The sequence below is a fragment of the Nematolebias whitei genome, chromosome 9 (genome assembly GCF_014905685.2).
Source record: "Nematolebias whitei isolate Nwh7 chromosome 9, NemWhi1, whole genome shotgun sequence".
NCBI classification, from domain to species: domain Eukaryota; kingdom Metazoa; phylum Chordata; class Actinopteri; order Cyprinodontiformes; family Rivulidae; genus Nematolebias; species Nematolebias whitei.
In genome coordinates, this window is record NC_056506.1 from 48,692,823 (window position 1) to 48,702,090 (window position 9,268).

Consider the following 9,268-nt stretch of genomic DNA (forward strand, 5'->3'; position numbering starts at 1 on the left):
ATTTGTAACAGAAGACATTTCACTTCTCATCTGAGGAGCTTTCTCAAGTCAAAGAGCAGTGAGTGAGGGGTTCAGGTTATAAGGCTGACCAATGTAAATCAAGATCCATTTCTATATAGATAACCAAGTCTCGCTTCAACCTTTGATATTTATAAATATGGAGAAAAGAGTTTGACCAAGAATTGAGCCTTGGGATGTCTATTGATGTCAAATACCTGACAAAATCAGAAGAAACTGTGAAGTACGTTATTTGAGTCATTCTTCACTTGCTGCAACCTATTTGAAAGATAATTACTGAACCAAGTTAGTCGCTGTCCCGAAATTCTAATATGGTCTTGTTGTTTCAATAAAATGGAATGATCGACTGAGCCAAAAGCTTAGGCTAAATCAATGAATATTGCTGCACAATACTGTTTGGAGTCCAATGCAGACGCTATATCATTGAGAACTTTCAGAGCGACCTTAATGCACCCATGATCTGAACCAAAGCCAGTTTGGGTGCTGGACAAAATATTGAAAATCTAGGTAACTGTTAGTCACCTACAGTCACCCTGTTAGTGATTTGGCCAATTGCAGCAGAAGGACTGTTTTAGGCTAAACTACAGTATAAAGGGTTGTTTGTAAAAAAAAACAAAAAAACTTTTAATGCAGTTAACTCCAATTTAACAAAAAGCTTTTGTTACTGTTTTGGATCAGAATATTAATTCAATCAAAATTTGCAAAAAAATCATTATGTATATTAATTGTCCATGTTTAATTTAATCTTCTAATGGCTATAAGGTATATTTTTCTTCAAATATGCAACCAGAAAGGCTCATGAGGAAGAAACCCATTTATATTGGGTCTAATCACATCTGTAGGTGGTGGTGGTATGTAATGTATCTAAATTACAACAATGTAAAATCTGTAGCAGTTTTATCATTGTAAACGTGCCAGCTGTCATGTTGTAGTGGAGATGAAGGCTGTCTAATTCAATTCAGGAAATATATGAAGAATAAAATGATTCTACATTCTGATGAAATAATCTTTGTGATGCTCTGATAATGAAATTATTTCTAGAAAAAGAAAAAAAAAACCCTCTTCATATTCCTGAGTGAAACCATTTCATGCTGTGTTGAAAGTTTTTCAGAAGTTGTTTTCAGTTGCCGTGGGTTAATCTTAGACAAGCAGTTTTAACTGCCATGTTTTTATTTTTGACCTCAGGGATGCCTGACAAAAAAGGTGAATTTTTGCAGATGTCTGAATAAAATATAAAAACTCTGACCTTTTCACAGAAGTAGTTCTGTTGTCATAACTGCCCGGGGCAAGATTTTAAACCAGTGCATTGGAGGAAAGTCTTGTTGCTTTCTGTGGTGCTGACATGTGATTTTAACACTTAGGCACCTTTAGTTTAGTTTTTTTTCTTCCTTTGTCTTCTTCTTCTTTTCCAACTTTGATGTTGTTGGAGGAGAAAAAGCTAACAAGTGATAACTGTAGGTTCTATTAATTAAAAAACAGGAAGCAAAGGACTAGATGAAAGTCAGAATTGACACCAAATTTCCACATTTGCTGCGAATAAATGTCAATCCAAGAAAAAGATGTGGTGGCCCATTTCTGTGGCCTTTTGTCTTTTCATGAAAATGGAAGAGGTGCAAGAGGTTTCATCTACTTATATTTAAAACAATGTTTTCAATTGAACATAGAAACCAGCACAAGCCAGTGTATCTCTTGTGCCGGTCCCAAGCCCGGGTAAATGGTGAGTGTTGTGTCAGGAAGGCATCCGACGTAAAACACTTTTGCCAAAACTATAATGAAAGTTCATTAAAGCGACACCATACTGGATCGGTTGAGGCTCGGGTTAACAACGACCGACACCGGTGCTGTTGACAAACAGGGTGCTGGTGGAAATTGTGTACTGTTAGTTGAAAACCACGAAGTGGAAAATGTGTCAGGAGACAGAGGGAGAAGAGGAACGTCAAGGATAAATGACTGAGGGTTGAAACTCTAAATGTGGGAAAAATGACAGGCAAATGTAGAGAGCTGGCTGGCATGATGCAGAGAAGGAAGGTAGATGTTTTATATGTCCAAGAGACCAGGTGGAAGTAGCAATGCTTTTGCATCCTACATTTTTAAAGTTTCGGCTGCTCCTTTCTTCAGGGGTTACCACAGAGAACTAAGTCACACAAAGACTTGGCAATTATTTTTATACTGGATGCCCTTCCTGACGCAACCACAGACCCCGAGCTACCACAGCTGTTTGTGTGGAGCAGAGAAACACCATCTAGGGCACCCGGGGAAGCAGATGGTGGGGGTTAAGGGCCTTGCTCAAGGGCTCAGAGTGGGGCAAATGAGGGTGGAGTGAGGTGTGGGTGCTTCACCTTTCCCATCCACATTTTGGTGTTGTAGGTATGGGTTGTTGAACCGGCGACCTTCTGATCACAGGCCCACCTTCTCTAACCTCTGCACCACCACTCCCCTCTGCTTTTGCAGTAGCTAGTGCATGATATTGTTTTTGCATCGTACTAACACAATAAAACATAATTTATCCAGAACATTAATGATTTTAAACTCTGGACCGTGGTGCTGTTAGTTATTGCTGGTGCTCTTTGACTATATTGAGTGACCATGTTCTTGTGTGCATGTGTGGAGAACTTCAGATTTATCCCCCAGTCCAGAAACCGTGCATGTTCGGTTGCTGTTTTTGGCAACCCTAAACTGACCCTTCGACTGCGTGCATGCATCACCTTTAGTCTCTGCGATGGACTCAAGACCTGTCCAGGGATACCCCAACTCTCCCTCAGTGACTGCTGGGTGTAGGATTCAGCTCCCAAAAGCAGGTACAAACATTCATGCACCAAAAATAAAATCATATTACTTTTATGTATAGAGCCACAAACAAACAAAGAATGTTTAAAAAGTCACTGTGTAATTATAGTTTGCAAAAACTATCATTCTAAAATCTAAGAGAACACAAATTGAGTTGTTTGCTCTCCTAAACTCCTTTGCAGAGCAGCAAGTACTATTAATCATCATTTTATCAGTTCGCTATTACTTAAGATATTTTGAACTCCATGGGTCATTAACTGTATTCCCATGACATTGGGTTATTAATCCCCAATTGCAGCAATTAACACTGAGAAAGTCTGAGTGCTGCTTGATGTACTCGCTTGTCAAATCTGGAGGGAGTGATGGAAGGCAGATAATGGAAGAGATATAGAAACGCAGGATGCAGACGTGGGGACTGAAAAAAAGAGAGTTCACAAGGTTTGAGAATAAGTAACAATAAAAATGTGATTGGAAGATGTTTTTCTATTCTGGTTTTAGATGTATGAAGTGCATATGAAGTGAAACAGCAAAATCTGGACAGCAACGATGTACTGTCCGCGGTGTTTACGTAAAGATTTTTATTGATCTGGATGCAAACAAGTCACTTTTGTTTGTTTTTCATCATAATTTCTTAAGAGAACAGATCATCTCTCTTTTATGATAAACTAATGATATTTTTCTTTTACATATAAAATATCTGACATTGTTTTTTTAATTGAAAAGACAATGCTTGTTATTCTTGCCACTTTGTGTCGTGATCGAAAGATCACAGACACAAAGTGGTCAAAAAGAGATTTCTCCACATGGCAGGGCAGACTGGACTTTCCCATCGAGTTAGGGCGAGAAGTTTAGTTCTCCAGGATAGACTCGGAGTAGAGTCGCTGCTGCTCCACATCCAGAGGAGCCGGCTGAGGGGGTTTAGGCATCTGGTGAAGATGCCCCTAGATGCCTCCTTAGGGAGGTTTTTCAGGCATGTTGAACAGGGGACACCCCGGGGAGGACGCTGGACACTCCTGACAGATTATGTGTCTTGGCTGGCCTGGGTACGCCTTGGAAACATCCTGGAAGAGCTGGATGAGGTGGCTGTGGAAAGAGATGTCTGGGCCTCCCTGCTCAAGCTGTTGCCCCTGACAACACATGACTCTTGATCAACCGGCTGCGTTAACTTTGTCATCATCATCATCAAATCATTAACTAATCATTTTTATATAGCACAGCACCGCTGGCAGCTGAATGTTGGCGAGTGTCATTTTGTGTCTGCAACGGACACACTGATGGTGGAACGTTAGTGAAAACTTTCTAAATTGATTTAAAAGAATGCACATGTGCAAAGTAAAGCAGCTGTCTCACAATTCGGTTTGGCACCGAGTCATCTGAGCAGATGCACTGACCAGTTGGAAAACAGAGACGGCAAATGCTTCAAATGTCTTTGGTCATGTTTAAATCAAGTTAAACCACTTTTCACTTTACATTCATTGAATATTGATTTTTTTTTTTCTCTCAATAGAAGCACTGGACTAGGTTTAGACACTCATATTCCTAAGCATTTATCTCTACTGTTTCTTTGGGGAACCCGCTGGATCATTGGCATCAAATGCATTTGTAATATGTGTATGTATGTGGGGTGGTGGGGGGCACTGGTGGTGGTGGTGGTGGTGGGGGGGGGGTTCTGTGGGTCCTCCCCCAGAAAAGTTTGAATAAAGTAGATGTTTCCAGCATTCTGGTGTATTTTAACAGGTTGTTAAACATCTGCATTTACCTACATAAGTCAACACTTGATTCAATTACTAATTTAGGGTTAATGGCACAACAAGAAGCCTGACCAACAGCTCACCTTGTGTGAAAAGAGCACACTCCTCTTCTCTCACACACATCCTAACCTCCCCGGTCAACAACTGCCAGCACTAACGTAGCTCTAAACTAGTGGCGTGCAATACAGATGTACTAGCTAAGATGCTACAGACATAGCACTCTGCTTCTCTCATGCATCCTAACCTCCACCCTGATCAGCAAGTGCCGGCACTAACGTAGCGCTAAGCTAGCATGCAACACAGAGGTGTCTACTCCTCCTCCCCTCGCCCCGTCGACAAAAAATGTCCTCAGAGATGAGCACCTTGCCAAGCCGAGTGACCTCGGGGTAACTCTGCATGCAGTGTGGTAAGGTGTAGGTAACAAAGAAAACCCGCAGCGGATTTTTTGTGGTTTGGGTATTCTCCTGTTTATGAAGTGGAATGGATTCATTCACAAAGAAATTCAAACAGCGTTGGGTGAAATAACATTTCATGGTAAATGTGGGGGTCCAAACAAATATTTTTTAAATGTGAGGAGGACACGTCCCCTTCACAAGTGATGTGACCCCTATTCAGTGGATGTAAGACAAAGGATCAAAGTCTGATACCGTGTGGGGAAGACCCTGCACGTAGAACGGTGGCACAGTTAGGAATATTTTCCATCCACCCCAAAAAGTTATTTTAGGCAAATGATGAACTAGGCTTGACTCATCTTTCATTATTTAACAGCAGGACTCTTTTAAGTTATTATTCCCAAACATTTTTTCCTCTTTTCCTCTTAATGCTCAGTCATCTTAACCGTCCTTGTTGTCCTCAACATTTTACTGAAATAATTAAAGATGCCATTTTGGACATTTTGACTGTTAATCATTGAATATGCGTTACAGTGTTTGCACTCTTTCTTGTCCTACTCATGTGGCATCAGTGCAGAGTAAAACATTTTATGTAAATCTGTTAAATTATGGAGACAAAAAAGGAGAGTAACAAGATAAACAAGATGAAGGTGGATGTGCCAATTATTCAAACATCTAGTTGTTTAATCGTTTGCATTTTATTTGCTGCACATAAACGTAAGTGCTTTGTTGTTTCTGACGATTACAGGGAAGATTAAAGTAATTATTTAGTTGCTCAAAATATGTTTATTAGGTTTGCATAATATTTTATTGTGTAAATTGACAAGTGCAAAGACACAAAGTAAGATGGAAAGCCAGAGCTGTGATGACCTCATCAGGAATGATCTCATCACTGTGTTTTTTGAGACCTTTTATACATGTGGGTGATTTCTGGGGGCGTCGGGGAGGTCAACCACTAAGGAGGGGGGTTACCCTCATGGTTTTCCTTCCGCAGCTCTGCCTCCCCCCCTCACAGATGGAGCTTTGTGTTTGACTTTGATCTGCTGCTGTTGCCAACATCAAAGATTCTTCTGTCACCAGGAGGAACGCTGCAAAGTTCTGTCAAAGAAAATGTGAATGTACGTGGAACAGCAGCAAATGCAAGGGTGGTGTTAAAACGACATGAGCGCTAAAGGCTGTGAGAGTGTGTTATAATCAAATAGTTATTCTTTCAGGAGGCCTAAACATGAGCGATGTTCCTCACACATTATTAAAATGTTTGTTGGAACAGATTTATAGATGGGCATATAAACATGGCTCAGTGGTTTTACATAGAAATATGAAACCATTTACAAGTTTTCTGCATCTAAGAGTATCTGCACACGAGAACATATAACACTCGCGAGCGCGCGTCATTACGGGCTATGGGGGTGGGCACATGTGTGTCGTCTTTGCTGTGACAGACTCGGGGAGGGAGGGGAGGGTGCGAGGGGTCAGTCTTTCCCCGTTGCTGCTGCTGTCTGTGGGAGCTTCAGTGATGCAGATACCTGAGTGAGCGGCACGGATTATTTATTTAAAATATTTTAGTGCGACTCAAACTGAACCTTTGGTCCAGCTCTTTAGTGGTCACTGAGCGGGCCAGGCCACCGGGAAATGTTCCAACGCTCCCAATGGGCAGTCCACCACTGACATGTGAATGACGATAAAGAAACTTGAACCTTGAAAACTGGCTCTGGTTTTGGCTCCTTTGTCTTTATATATTATAGCTTTAAATTGTGGTTCTACTGCTTTTATCAAACAAAATCAGTTTTATTTTACATATTTGTGGAAAGAAGTTTCCAAACTCTAAAATATAAAATTCAAAACCAGTTATTTAACTATAACAACATTTCTTTCCTTTTTTTTCCAATATGTACAAGTTCACTTCTGCAAGGCTAATAGAAAACTGTGAAAAATATGTAAATACAGTATATATATATATATATATATATATATATGTATGTATGTATGTATATATACATGTAGATAGCAGATTTGATAGCTCTGAATGTCCAGGGCAAGGTCCTGGTAAACATGTTTTCTATATGCAATCCTTTTTCATATGGTTACAAATAAGCCTCTTTTAAAATAGACAATTATTTTCTTAATAAATCATGACTTTTCTGCCCTCACAATGTAGGTAGGAACATACAGCAACACAATGTCATTTTCAAAATGTATAAAGATAGTTAAATTTTACAACCAGTTTTTAAATATCCACCAGAGTAGTTTTAGATGAGAAAAAAAGAGATGCTTCAAAATAAAAGCATTTTGTTTTGAAAAATATTTATATTGAACAAGACTGTCCACTTTAAAGTAGAAACAATTTAACATTAATACAGACTGCATTAGAAACAATACAAGAAATAAGAAGCTGAAATCACACTGAGGCCAACATTATTGAATAAATTTACCACCATACAGCGTGCTCAAAGAAAAATACAGCCTAAACAAGCACCATGGATAAAAACTGAAAATAAATTGACAATCATCTACATTTTTTATCACGAACTGGAGGATAACTATTATTCAAAGAAAATAAAAAAATCCACAACTCATATATCATAAAAGCAGCTGTCTGAGTAATCAACCTGAGTTTCTCCTTTTTAGAAAACTCAATCAGATTTCTAATGAGTTGAAAGTTTCTTTCTGATACAAACTTCCAAAACATTCAGGCCAAGACAAGACCAACCACAGAAAAAGCCATTCTTCTACTGTTTCCATAAAATGTACCTTTTCAACTCTAATATTCAAGCACTGACCTGGAGACAACCTATCATTTTTACACACCTTCGCTCATCTTGGCAGTCTCTGATGTTGGCTGAGGAGGAGGTAGAAACATCTCCAGAGCCTCAGCAGGAACTCTCAACTTCCTGTTTTAGTCTTCCTGCGCTTTGAGACGATTCTTACGTGGTCTTGGGAAATTGTACACGCACAAGCCGGTATACCAGTTACGGCTCTTTCAAAATGTCTCACAACTACAAAAAAAGATCCTTTATAATAGATTCTTATTTATTTATCAGTATTTTTAGCCACTTGTCCAGGGTGTACCTTTCCTCTCGAACAATAACAGTTGAAATAGGTACCAGCTCACCCGGAAAGGAGGAGTGGTAAATAAAATAGATGGATGGATTTTTACCTGTTTAATAGCCTTTTAATATGGACAACTTTCATAATGTCATTTCTGAGCCACATAATCTATAATGTCAATTTGGAAAATGTCACCAACATATGTATTCAGTCCTGCGTCAGTTAACTGGTAGAGCAGCTTGTATCGATCCTAACAGGTAACTAAATCTACCTGTCAAACTAATGCCTCCAGCGCCGAGCTGATATATCTTAGTGAACACATAAATAGCAACGGCCACGAGCTAGCGAGGCGGATGTGTTGAGGGGTAACAAGCCTGTTGTTTAGCCGACGTGTCACATGAATCAAGCCAATTGTAGGACCGCCTTTTCTGTGGCGACGGCCTCGTAAACATCAAGGTCAGCTGCTACAGTGGATGGAGACATAAATGGGTCATATATATTGTAACAAGGCCACGGGGGTTAGGGCAAACACGACCCTGAGTGCAACCTTGCTTGCACTCCCCCCACAAGACTCATTCTCCCAGACTCCTTTATTACTTGTTTCTATGGCAACAGCCTGTCCACTGGATTGGACTCTTTAATGCTCAACAGCAAACTTGCTCTTATGGAAACAGAAGCCAGCTCACTTCATGATGCTTTTATGAGGACTGGAATGGCAATGCTTTTTTTTTTTCTTCATAGAAGTGTTTGATTTGCTGCGTTGTGCACCCTTAACAACCCCTCCTTGGCCAGAACATGCACGCTATCTAGCACCCGCTCCTCGCCTCTCAACCTTCTCAGATCTCAGGCCAGACAAGCTCACTGGGACTCCTGGGGCAGAGAAACAAAGATAATAATTGGCTCCAGTTTATTGCCGGCTGCATTTTGCGCATCACGTGTTTGATGTATTCGTTGGTGGCAAGCAGCGAGGGCCTGCGGAGGCTACTTCTGTACCACGAGAACATGAGGTTGTCACTGAAGCGTTCTCTAAAGGCTCTGGGACATTGAGAAGTTAGCTGAGATTTATCAGGTGCTGCATGACAGTTATCACCTTCTGCATTCATTGCACCAGGATCACTTCCACTGAACCAAAAGATCCAAAATAATTGAACAATTTTTATTGAGTAACTAGTAAAATTAAGTGACTAATAACTTTTATTTGTGAGTATTGGTGCGTGTTGCTTGTCACCCCTGTGTTTTTCTGGCTCCTACACATCTGAGGTGTCCTTCATT